Raw genomic sequence first — 10,836 nt, forward strand, 5'->3', positions numbered from 1 at the left:
ACCACAGACTGGCAATCAAGCCATTCCCTTGAGCCTTTGGGGGATACTTATCCAAAGTATAGTGCAGCCCATCTGTGTTTCTGGTTATGGAGAGAATAGCATCTGAAAATTTCCCTTTCTGTGTTCCCTTTTTCTTAGAACTATATTTACATATATTTTATAGTTCTTGCTTGTAACTACATTTCCTGTAGAATTTTCTACTCTGAAAGGATCCCGGATTATCTCTGAGAATCTTCAAGTTTGGTCTGTCAGTTCTGATTTCCAAGAATGTTGTTGTCTATCAAGGATCTTGATGTGGAGTGTTAAGATATGATCTAGCCAAATCTCACTAAACCAAAATTAAATCATCTCTATTACTGCCAAAGAGATAAGCCTAGAGTACCCAGAAATCTGATTGATGGCTCCAGAATATCACTTCTAAGTCAGATGGAACTGGTGAAAATATTTTATCACCAGCATTAAAACTGTGAGCAATATGTCCATTAGGATTGATTATTCCAGATCTAAAGCCAGGTGGTGTTATCATATAGGAACTGTCATACTGGCAAGATCTTAGAGACTCTTTGCGAATCTTCATGTAACTCAACCTCAACAGGCGTGGGACATGGGGAAATTTTTTAGGGAAAAGGCTATCTGACAGGTGTGTCTTAGTTAAATCATGGTCCCGATCACTTTACCCCAGACAAGATGCAATTCCTTAAAAAGACAACTATTGTGGGACTTGTAGCAAACAACCGTAGTACCCTCCAGCAAGGCTGTGCGTATTCAGAAATGACATCAAAGCTAGCCATGGTTGCACACACCTGTAACCGCAGCACTGGGGAGGCAGAGCAGGAAGATGGCAAGTTTGAGGCCAGTCTAAGCTTCTGAGGAAGACTCCACTTACCCCACTTCTAAAAATTTAATTAATCATCTCAGCATGAACACAGCCAGCCAGAAACAAGAAAGCTGAGCTGTGAGCATGTCATTGCCTCACTGTAAGACTGTTATAATTTAGACATTAGAAAAAAAATGTCTCAAATCCATAAGAAATCCATGTCTCAGGCAGTAAGCCAAACAGCACTTGAAAAAGTTCTTTAGCAATGTCAAGAGTTCCTTTAAGATTTCATGGAGGAGAAAGGTACTCTATCAATGGGTTCAGAATCAAGAGAATATTAGAAGACACAAGGAACACACTTAGAGAAACACAGCCAAAACACTCAGAAAACAAGAGGGAAGAATCATCTGCACTCTGTAAATCATGCAAGAAGAAGAAGGCCAGGGATGCAGCAGAAATGACTCAGCCTTCTAAGGCCAATCTTTGGCAAATAAATCTCACAGAACCTACTGGGGTCAGAGAAGACACGAGGCTCTATAAGGCACTTCCATTGTGACAGAGTTCGTGGCAAACAGCAAAGTTGTGACCAACTTGGTGCCAATTTAAGGTCCTTTCTGATCCAATTAATCTGGGACCAACTCTGGATCAATCCTGGAAAGTCCAGGCACTTCAATGTAGAAACATCCATGTTTCAGTTATGATGAGAAGGCATACAATAAGTCACAAGGAAATCTACTCAATAAACTGGCCACTAGTTTTCCCTCATAGAGGTCTCTGGACAGAGTAAGCATGTTGCCCAGTAGGGACTGTGATGGTAAATCTTGATTATCAACTTGATGGGATCTAGAATCAACTAAGGGATGTGCCTCTGGGTAGGTCTTTGAGGGCATTTCAGCGAGGATTAACTAAAGGGAGAAGGATGTCCCTTAGAGTGAATGGCACCTTCCAATGGTGGCCCAGATATGAAGAGGTCCAAGCAAATAGCAATAGTGTTGTCTGTCTTTACTTATTGCTAGTGAGTGTGTCTACTACTGCTGCTGCTGCTGCTGTTCTCTGTTGACATCAGATTCTGGCCTCTTTGGTCTTTCAACATAGACTAAAGACTAGAGATTCAGCAGGAATCTTCCAGACTTCCAGATTGGTACTGCCGAGGCATCCAGCTTTATGGAGCAACAGCTACTGGGTTCTCAGCTTCTCCAGTGTTCAGATGCTCATTGGACTATCCAGCCCCCACATTGTAGACCAATCTAGTGACACTCCTTTTATAATATAGATACCTGTGTGTGTATATATTTATGTGATATGTATATATAGATATGTGCATACATATATGTTTATATATGTATACATTCTATTGGTTCTATTATAGAGAACTCTGCCTAACACAGAGATTACCTACCCAAGACTCCTTTTGCGTCATGGAGTAATGGGTATCTTAGCCCATCCAGACTGCTGTAACAACACACCACAGAATAGGTAGCATATAAATAACAGAAATTTATTTCTTACAGTATTTGGTGAAGGCCCACTTTCTGGATCATAGATCTTGCCACTGTGTTGTCACATGGTGGAAGACGGCTTTCTTGGGCAACTTTTGGATGAGTACCTTTCCATTCATAAAGATTCTATCTTGTGGGGACTGGAGAGATGGCTGAGCGGTTAAGAACACTGGTTGTTCTTGCTGAAGACATGGGTTTGAATCCCAGCACCCACATAGCAGCTAACAACTGTCTGTAACTCCAGTTCCAGGGGATCTGACGGCCTCTTCTGTCCTCTGAAGGCCTTGCACAACACAGGTGCACTTACCTACAAGCAGGCAATATGCACATACACATAAAAATGAATAACAAATATATTTTTAAAAGATTCTATCTTGTGACCTATAACCTCTATCAGTTCTATCTTAACATAATCTTGTGGGTTAGAATATCAAAATATGAGTTTAGGGGTGAGCAAGCATATACAGACCCTAACAGAAAACTAGACACCTCAAGCTAGGGTGAATCCTGACTGAAGAAAACACAAATGGCAACCCCAGACAGCATTCTACTCAGTTGGTAGTTCAACTGAGTTTGACCTAACACTTGCAAATGCCCCATCTCTCAGACATCCAAGGGTGCTGGCTTACTGCCAGGGCATCAGCCTGCCTAAGCTGTAACAGAAGAGTAGATCTTAGAGGCAAAGATATGGTAGCATCCAGGCTAAGAAAGAAATCACCTAGGAGGGTACCTCAGATCAGCCATGCTTGGTCCTGAAGGAGCTGGGGGTATAGTTGGAAGGGTGTAAGAGATGAAGTTCAACTATGGTCTTAGTCAAAGGGGAAGTCCAGGGGAAACCACAGTAGACGCTGAACAGGCCCTTTTTTAAATTGCTCTCTTCTTACCTCTTCTGCTGCAACCGACATGTTGAGAAACAACCACTTGTCTGAGAGCTCAGAGGCTCTGTGCTGAGGGGAACAGCGGAACTCCTTGGGTAATGAGAGGATTATAGAAAGGCAGAGGGACAGGGTGTGTTGGAGGGGGTGAGAAAGACTGCAAGAACAGATTTCTCTAGGAAGAAACTTTGTCAAACTGTTGCTATGTCAGTATCATGTAGCTCTCTCCTTCAGTTCTCCCTCCTCATTTCCCTCCCCCCCCAAAAAGTTCCTTCAGTGAAAACCCACATAAATATGAGCTATACAGGTTATTGGGGGGGAGTGAGGAAGTGCTAACTCCAGCTGAAAGGCAGCAGCAGTACGTAGAGCAGCAGCAGCCAGCCCTGTCAGCACCTCAGGTAGGTCACAGAGGGAGCCCACCTCCTATGTTGTAAGGAGGAAATGTTAGGATCCAGACCATAGTGATATTCAAACCACAATCCCCCTGCAGAAGCCCTCCCTCTCATAGATGCCCACTTACAACTACTGAGACACTGTCTGCAAATCTCTAGCTAAAAGACTTGGAAGTGCAAGAAATTCTCACCTGGGAAAGTGAGTTCACATCATAGGTGGTATTGGCGGCCACATATCCTGCTCCCCACCCTCCTCCCTGCCTCCTGCTGGAAAATTGGAGAACCCGGCTGTGAAAGCCTCCTTTTCCACAGAAAGAACCCCTCCCCCCAGACTCTGCCACAGGGGGCCCTGATTCCTTTCCCTCTCCCCCTCTCATCTTTCTCTGGTGCTGGGTCCTGAACTCTCCTCAGAGCCCCTGCCATGCTGTTTCTGTCTGTTGGTGATGTTAAGTAACTCTCCTAATAAACTTCCATCCCCCAACACTCCGTCTCACTGGCTTTCTTGGGCCCACATTCGAGACTGTTCAGTGCCACCTGTTTCAGGCTCCTGCGTCCAACTGGCAGGGGCACTGGCAGAACAGCCTTCTAACAATCTGCCTGCACTTAAACCCAAGGGCTCTCAAGAGAAAATCATCCTGGGAGATGTCGGAGCCATTAACCTTCCCACCAATTGCTGGATAACATCTACACTCAACACGTGACTTAAAATGGCAACTTACATTACTTTTAGTAGTTTTCTGGGTCAGGAATTTAGAAAAGACTTGACTGGGTTTATCTTTTTCAATTTTAGAGCGAGAGGGAGGAGTTAAGGAGAGATTAATACTGGGTCTATGTAAGTCCTGGCTAACCATGAACTCATGGGAATCCTATGCCAGCCTCTTGGATGCTAGGATGTGCATCACCACACCCGACTTAACAGGCATTCTTGGGTGTCATGCAATGCCACCTGGGATCACAGACGCGATTAGGAGCTGGTCTGGTCTGATTCAGTCCAGAAGGCTCAAAATGTCTACACTCAGCTCCCTGCGGCTTTGGTGAGGGTGAGTGAAATGTTGGGTGCAGCTTGGCCCCTCAGCTTCTCCACTTTGTCTCTCCATGCGGTCCTTCCAGCAACATGGCTGGACTCTACATGGTGGCCCCAGGCTCCCAGACAGTGTGACTTGGCATTCAGAGCCAATAAGCAGGAGCTACAGCCCCCTAGTGGCCAGACCCAGAACTGGCATAGTATCACTTCACACTGGCTGATCAGCCCAAGTTCAGTGAGACCATATTTATTTCATCTGCCATGGAGACAACTTTCAAAGACAATTAGCTCTTTTCTGAGAAGAAAGAGAAACAGCTAGGTTTGTGCTACTGAGACTGTTCTAGAGCCCACCAACACAATGGTTTTTATGAAGAGGGGACTACAGTGCACGATAGCAGAAAAATGTCAGAATGTCTACAGGAAAATGGCAACTATATTTCAAGGCATGACCTAACAAACTGAGGTGGAGTGCCTCATCAATGTCACACATAGAAGAGTCTGGGAGCAAGCTGGACCCTGAGCTTCCATTCCAAGTTTCAGCAGTAGGACAGAGCCTCCGCACAGCCAGGGAGAGGCCGGGGATGGTCAACTCACATGGCCACCACAGCACCTCAAACATTTAAGATCGCCCCCATACTTTAGGGAGTAAACTTCTGGGAATCTCTACAATTGGAAAGTGAGTCAGAGAACACATTTCCATTCCTGTTCTGTGATTTCCCCCTTCCTTCCTGGGAAAATATGGGTTCAAGGACTGAAAACCAAGTCACCTGGTGCTCTTCTCTGGCTGAGTAGGCAGAAGGAAAGTTGGTCCTTATGTGCACATTTGCGTAAAAAATAATTCTTAATAATGACTCCTCCTATCCAGTGTTAATGATAAAGAATGTCTTGTTCTTATCAGATTTCCCTTGGTTTTCATAGTGCTTTACTAAGATGAGAGTCCGTACACTCACCAAGCAGAAACAACCCACATACTTAGTCCCACAGACACAGTTATTTCACATACATCCAAACATTCAGACCAAATCCTGGGTACACACTGACAGCCGGCATGCCTACAGAGTCTTATTAGATGCAGGCAGGGCAATCTGAGGGAAGAAACTCGGGGAAAGTGCAGCCAACTCACTTGTTCAACAACTTCCTCTTGGAGACTACCCGCCCCCATTCCATGCAGAAATAGAAAGCTTGTCTGAAAGTCAATCCTTTTTCCCCCCTGGCTAGCATTTGTCATGTAAGAACTCTTTTACCTCTTGTCACTTTGTTAGCTATGTGATGTAAAGTCGTGATGAGACCCTATGAGGCACGGTTAATAGAAGCGCAAATCAAACTAGCTGAAGCAAAAAGAAATGACTGGCTCACACAATCAAACTTTAAAGGGGAACTCTGCTTCAAGCAGAAGCAGATCAAGAGCTTGGATGTGTCTTTATGTGTTTCACTGTTTCCTTCTTGTTGTCTCAAGTGAATTCTTTAAGAAAAGAGCTATTCTATTGCTTAGCATATATGTTTAAAATCTTACAGGACTCCTAAATCACTCCTAAGTCAGTACCCATCTGGACTGGACAGAGTTGTCGGGGGGGGGGGTCCCCACTTGGCCTGCCTGGATTCTGTGTTCATCTTAAGTACCTGCAAGAAAATCAGGTCCATCGGAATTCCTTGACTGTAAAGCGATCAGTTCCTTCCCCCAATACACGGCTGCTAGACCAGCAAAGCAACACAGGTCCACCTCACTTAACCCATCCTGTGTTGAATTAACCTAGAAGGCATGTGTTGACAGAGATGGTGGGGAAAATACTTCTAAAAATCTGAACATTGTAAATGAAGATATTTCATTCTGTGTCGTTTTATCATTTTTCTTCTATTTTCATGGCCTATCTCACTCCATTTCTCATTTATGTCACTCATTACCTGTTCTATGTTCCTCCCAATGTATCAATTCTGTCAATACACTGACAGCTGCACACTGCCCCCCCCCCGCCGCCCAGTCCCACAAACCCTTCAGCTGCTCTTGGCTTGCATATTCGTCCTCACAGCAAAACGCAAGAACTGTTACTCACTGTCTCTTCATCTCTACTTGCATTCTCTTCTAAATCTATCCCAATCAGACCTTTAGCCCCCACTTGATTCAGAGCCTTCTATCAACAAGGTCATAGATAGCATCAGCTCTATCTTCCAGTTTTTATGACCAGCTCTCAGTCTTCTTGTTCACTGCCCAGCAACACTTGACATAATCCAGTCATCTTGGAGGAGTCTTGCCTCTTGAATTTGGCAATAGTTGTTTCCCTGAGTTTCTTTCCACCTCAATGTCTGTCTCTCCTGTTTCCTATTAGATGTCTTCCTTCTAATCTTTAGAAAGGTTTTTTTATAAGTGAAATGTTTATTATATCAAAGACAATGAACAGATAGGAACAGTATGCAATAAATTTTCACTTAACTCTAGTTCCAGGGATCTGATGTCCTCTTCTAGCCTCTGTGGGCATTGCATGACCTAGGTGTATTTACATACATGCAGGCAAAACACACATAAAATTTTTACAAACGAGATTTGTTCCATGTTAAATCTTTTTTAAAAAATTAGATAATTTAGATGGCTTTAGTGGCAAAGTGCAAAGATCCCTTAGTGCATAATTTTTTGTTTTTTGTTTTTATTTTTTTAAATAAATGAGAATTTCATACATGCATATAAGGTGTTTTGATCAAATCCAAGCCCACTGCCTCCACTCCAACTCCTCCCATATCTCCCTTTTTTCTGATAACTTCATGTACTCTTCCTTCTTCTTTATGTTTTTATGGGGCTTTAGGCTGCTCTAACATTCCCCCTTCTGAAGAGGTAACCCTAAAATCTTTTAAGGATTAGATAAAAGCTCCCAAATATTTTTGACATTTTTGGCCTTTGGAACAGAGTAGGTTGCTAAGAGGCCCAAGGACATTGTGAGTTTTAGCCTAGAAACTGGCTACTTTTCTTTGGGGTCTTTTTACCCTAATTGCCTAGCCAATTCCTACCTCCTATTATTATCACACCATCCTCTGAAGAGGTTACCCAAATTGTCAATTGGGAATCAGAATGCAGACCACTCTAGCTTCCTCCATGCTGAACAGGGATGCAGGATGAGGCAATTGGAGTACCCCTTCTGTGGGTCTATCTAAAAGACTCCCAAATTGCATAACTCTTATTTCAAGGAGGAAAAGAAAATCTTTGAATCGTGAATAGGAGATGGGAAGGAGAAGTAAAGGCAAGAGCAATTAGCACTACAAGTTCTAGACAGGGAAGTAGAAAAAAGTCAGAATAGGGCAATTTGAAATGGTCATATGAGTCCATTGGAATTTCTTGACAAGGACTTCCAAAAGCATCCCTCTATTGGGTTCATCCTCATTTTTCTTTTGTCTTCCAAGGCTGGACTCTAGCATGATGGATTCAGGATTTGCTTTCAGTTATTTTGATAGCTTGTTGGAGTGGTTAGAATCAGTGTCAGTTCCCTCTCAAAGGCTTCTAGATAGGGGAAGAAAACAAATTTATCCATCATTTTAGAACAATAGCTGGTTGTTTCCCTTAGCTACAGGTGGGCACTACAGTATTGGAGACCAAGATTTGAAGTCTTACATCTGAGCAGCACTTTCTGGTTAGGGACAAAAGCGTCAATGAGAAATAATTGTATAAATCACTTTTTATATAGACTTAAGCCTAATATCTGGGAAGTGTAATCCCTTGAACTCTTAAAGAAATATACTGATGACTTTACTCTTTGGTTATACTTTCCTTTTGTGTGTTTAAGACCATACAGTTGGCCCAAATTAATCAATTTATTTTTACACTTAAGTTCATTTGAGGATATGTTTCTCAGGGGTCACATGGGCTTGGGAGGAGCTCCTGGCTCCTTTCTTTTATCAATTCCATCTATGTGAAGATAAGTTAAAGGTCCTGCTCGACCATGTCTGGCTTCACTTGGAAGCATGAATGAGAGGTTCCCTCTGAGTTGACCTTCCTTTTTGCAGACTGGACACTGGTTCAAGTCCATCTCGTCGGGTCTCCGTGTCCTCCCTGAACAAGAGGACAGGTGACTTACCACATTTACGGAACATTTTGAGAGATGTTCCATAGTCCCCTGGAACTTAGTCGACCTTGGAGGGCAAGGTGCAAAAACTGTCCTTTAAGTCCCTCTGACCACATTAGTATAGGCCTCAAACTATAGCTGTTAAACATCCAATAAGGTTAGTTCCACTAGTCTGGTACTTTCAATTATCATGTGCTATGTAGATAAGGCTTGGGTGAAAAAACCAAATACTCTCAGATAAACTTTGACTAGATATATATTTTGTTCCATAAACACTCTGACCATAGACATTTTAAGATTATATGTATATTATTTTTGTCTCCTCCTTCATATATCATAACAAACCTAAACAGACCTTCATCACTTGCTTAGGCTTTCTCATTTTAATTTTTAGAAAGCTTTTATACTTTTTTATACTCTTTTTAAAGCTTTATACTTCAGGACTCAGCTGTCTTTTCTTGACCCCTCCTTACTCCTTAGACAACTTCTCATCTCTTGGCTCTAGAAAACATCTAGTGCCCGGAAGTTTCAGGTTTTGTACTCCATCCCCAATCTCATCTCCCAACTACAAACTCACTCATACAGCTGCTTACTTAATATCTCCATTTTGATGTCTTAGAAACATCTAAAATTCAACATGTTGAAAATGGAATTTAATATTTGATCTCTTCCAAAAGTATGTTTCTCTGCACAGTTTCACATTCCAATAAATGACAGCAAGCAGTAATTCTATTCTAAGTATTCCAGCGAAAACCTTCAGAAATGTCATCAACTCCTTTTCCCCAGTGCTGTAGGTGGAATCTGGAGTCTTCCCACAGGCTGACATGCTCAAATCTTGGTTGTCACCCTGTGGCAATACTGGAAGGTGATGGAACCTTTAGGAAGTGGCCAAGTAGAAGAAAGTTTTGTAAGTGGGGGATGTCTTTGAAGGGGATATCAAGACTCTGGCTTTCTCTTCACTATGAGGTGACCCCTCTCTAGCCACTACTCTTGATGTGATCTATTGTACTGTGACAGCCCCAAGGAACCATGGACCAGAACTTCAGAAACCAAGAGCCAAAATAACCTTCTCTGCTCTATCAGTTATTAATCTCAAGTATTTTGTCAAAGTGACAGAAAACTGACTAAGGTAATACCACTCCACATTCAAGCCATCAGTGGGTTCTACTAGGGTCTATCTCTAGAAAATATCCCCACACCAGTGATGTCTTAACACTTTAACCAATACCAACTAGTCCACTGGAATTCCTTCTAGTGCTCTTGCTTCCTCTAGCCAGTTTTCCCACCAGTGGTCAAAGCACTAGTCTAAAGCCCCATGCTACTTAGCTAGCAAAGCTGTACAGCCCAATCTAAGTGGTGGCTAACTATTTCTCCAACCTCAACACATTATTCCTCTTCCTCACCTACTCCCATCTAGCTACCTGGACTGTGGTTGTTCCTTATATATCCCAAGTTGTGACTGATTTTTGCTCTGCCTGAAAAATTCATGCTCCATTTCTCACAGCCTCTTTGTCACTCAGACATTAATGTTACCTATTCAGAAAAGCCTTCCTCAACCATCCTCTCTCCTCTCCACCAGTCCCCATCCATCACCTCTATCCCCCTCCCCTCCACAATTGCTCCCCTAAGCACTCAGCATCCTCTGACCAAATATTAGATGCTACTTTGTATATTTGTTTATGCTCTATCTTCCCAAATGGGATGGAAACTGCGAAGGAGCTGCTTAACTCCATGTGGCTCATATCTACAGCATCTACAGCCTGGATAATGGGAGGCTCTGAATAAATTGCTAATGAATGAGGAAATGCCAGAGGCTGTTTAAGAAAAGCTAGAGGGAAAGAGAGAGAAATTGTCAGGGAAACCGGAACTGCAAAGAGGTTACAGAAAATATCCCTCTGTTCAATTAGACCGCATTTATCAGAGACAGAACATCTCTAACCTAATTATGTTTGCAGGAATCTAACTGATTTTTAAATGCTGTTAAAAGGCACAGCAAACACTGTGGGGAATGTCAGACTTCTTGACAAGAAAATGACAGTTGAAAGTTTGTCAGGAATAAGCAATGAGCATCTTATGACTGGCTGACTATGATTAATAAATTGCATCTTAAATTAATATTTAAGAAATGCATACAGAATTTAATAGTTTCCTGTTACCTTTGTAAATTCAGTTGAGTGGAATTT

This window comes from Nannospalax galili, unplaced genomic scaffold, assembly GCF_000622305.1.
Source record: "Nannospalax galili isolate Female #2095 unplaced genomic scaffold, S.galili_v1.0 scaffold388, whole genome shotgun sequence".
NCBI lineage: Eukaryota > Metazoa > Chordata > Mammalia > Rodentia > Spalacidae > Nannospalax > Nannospalax galili.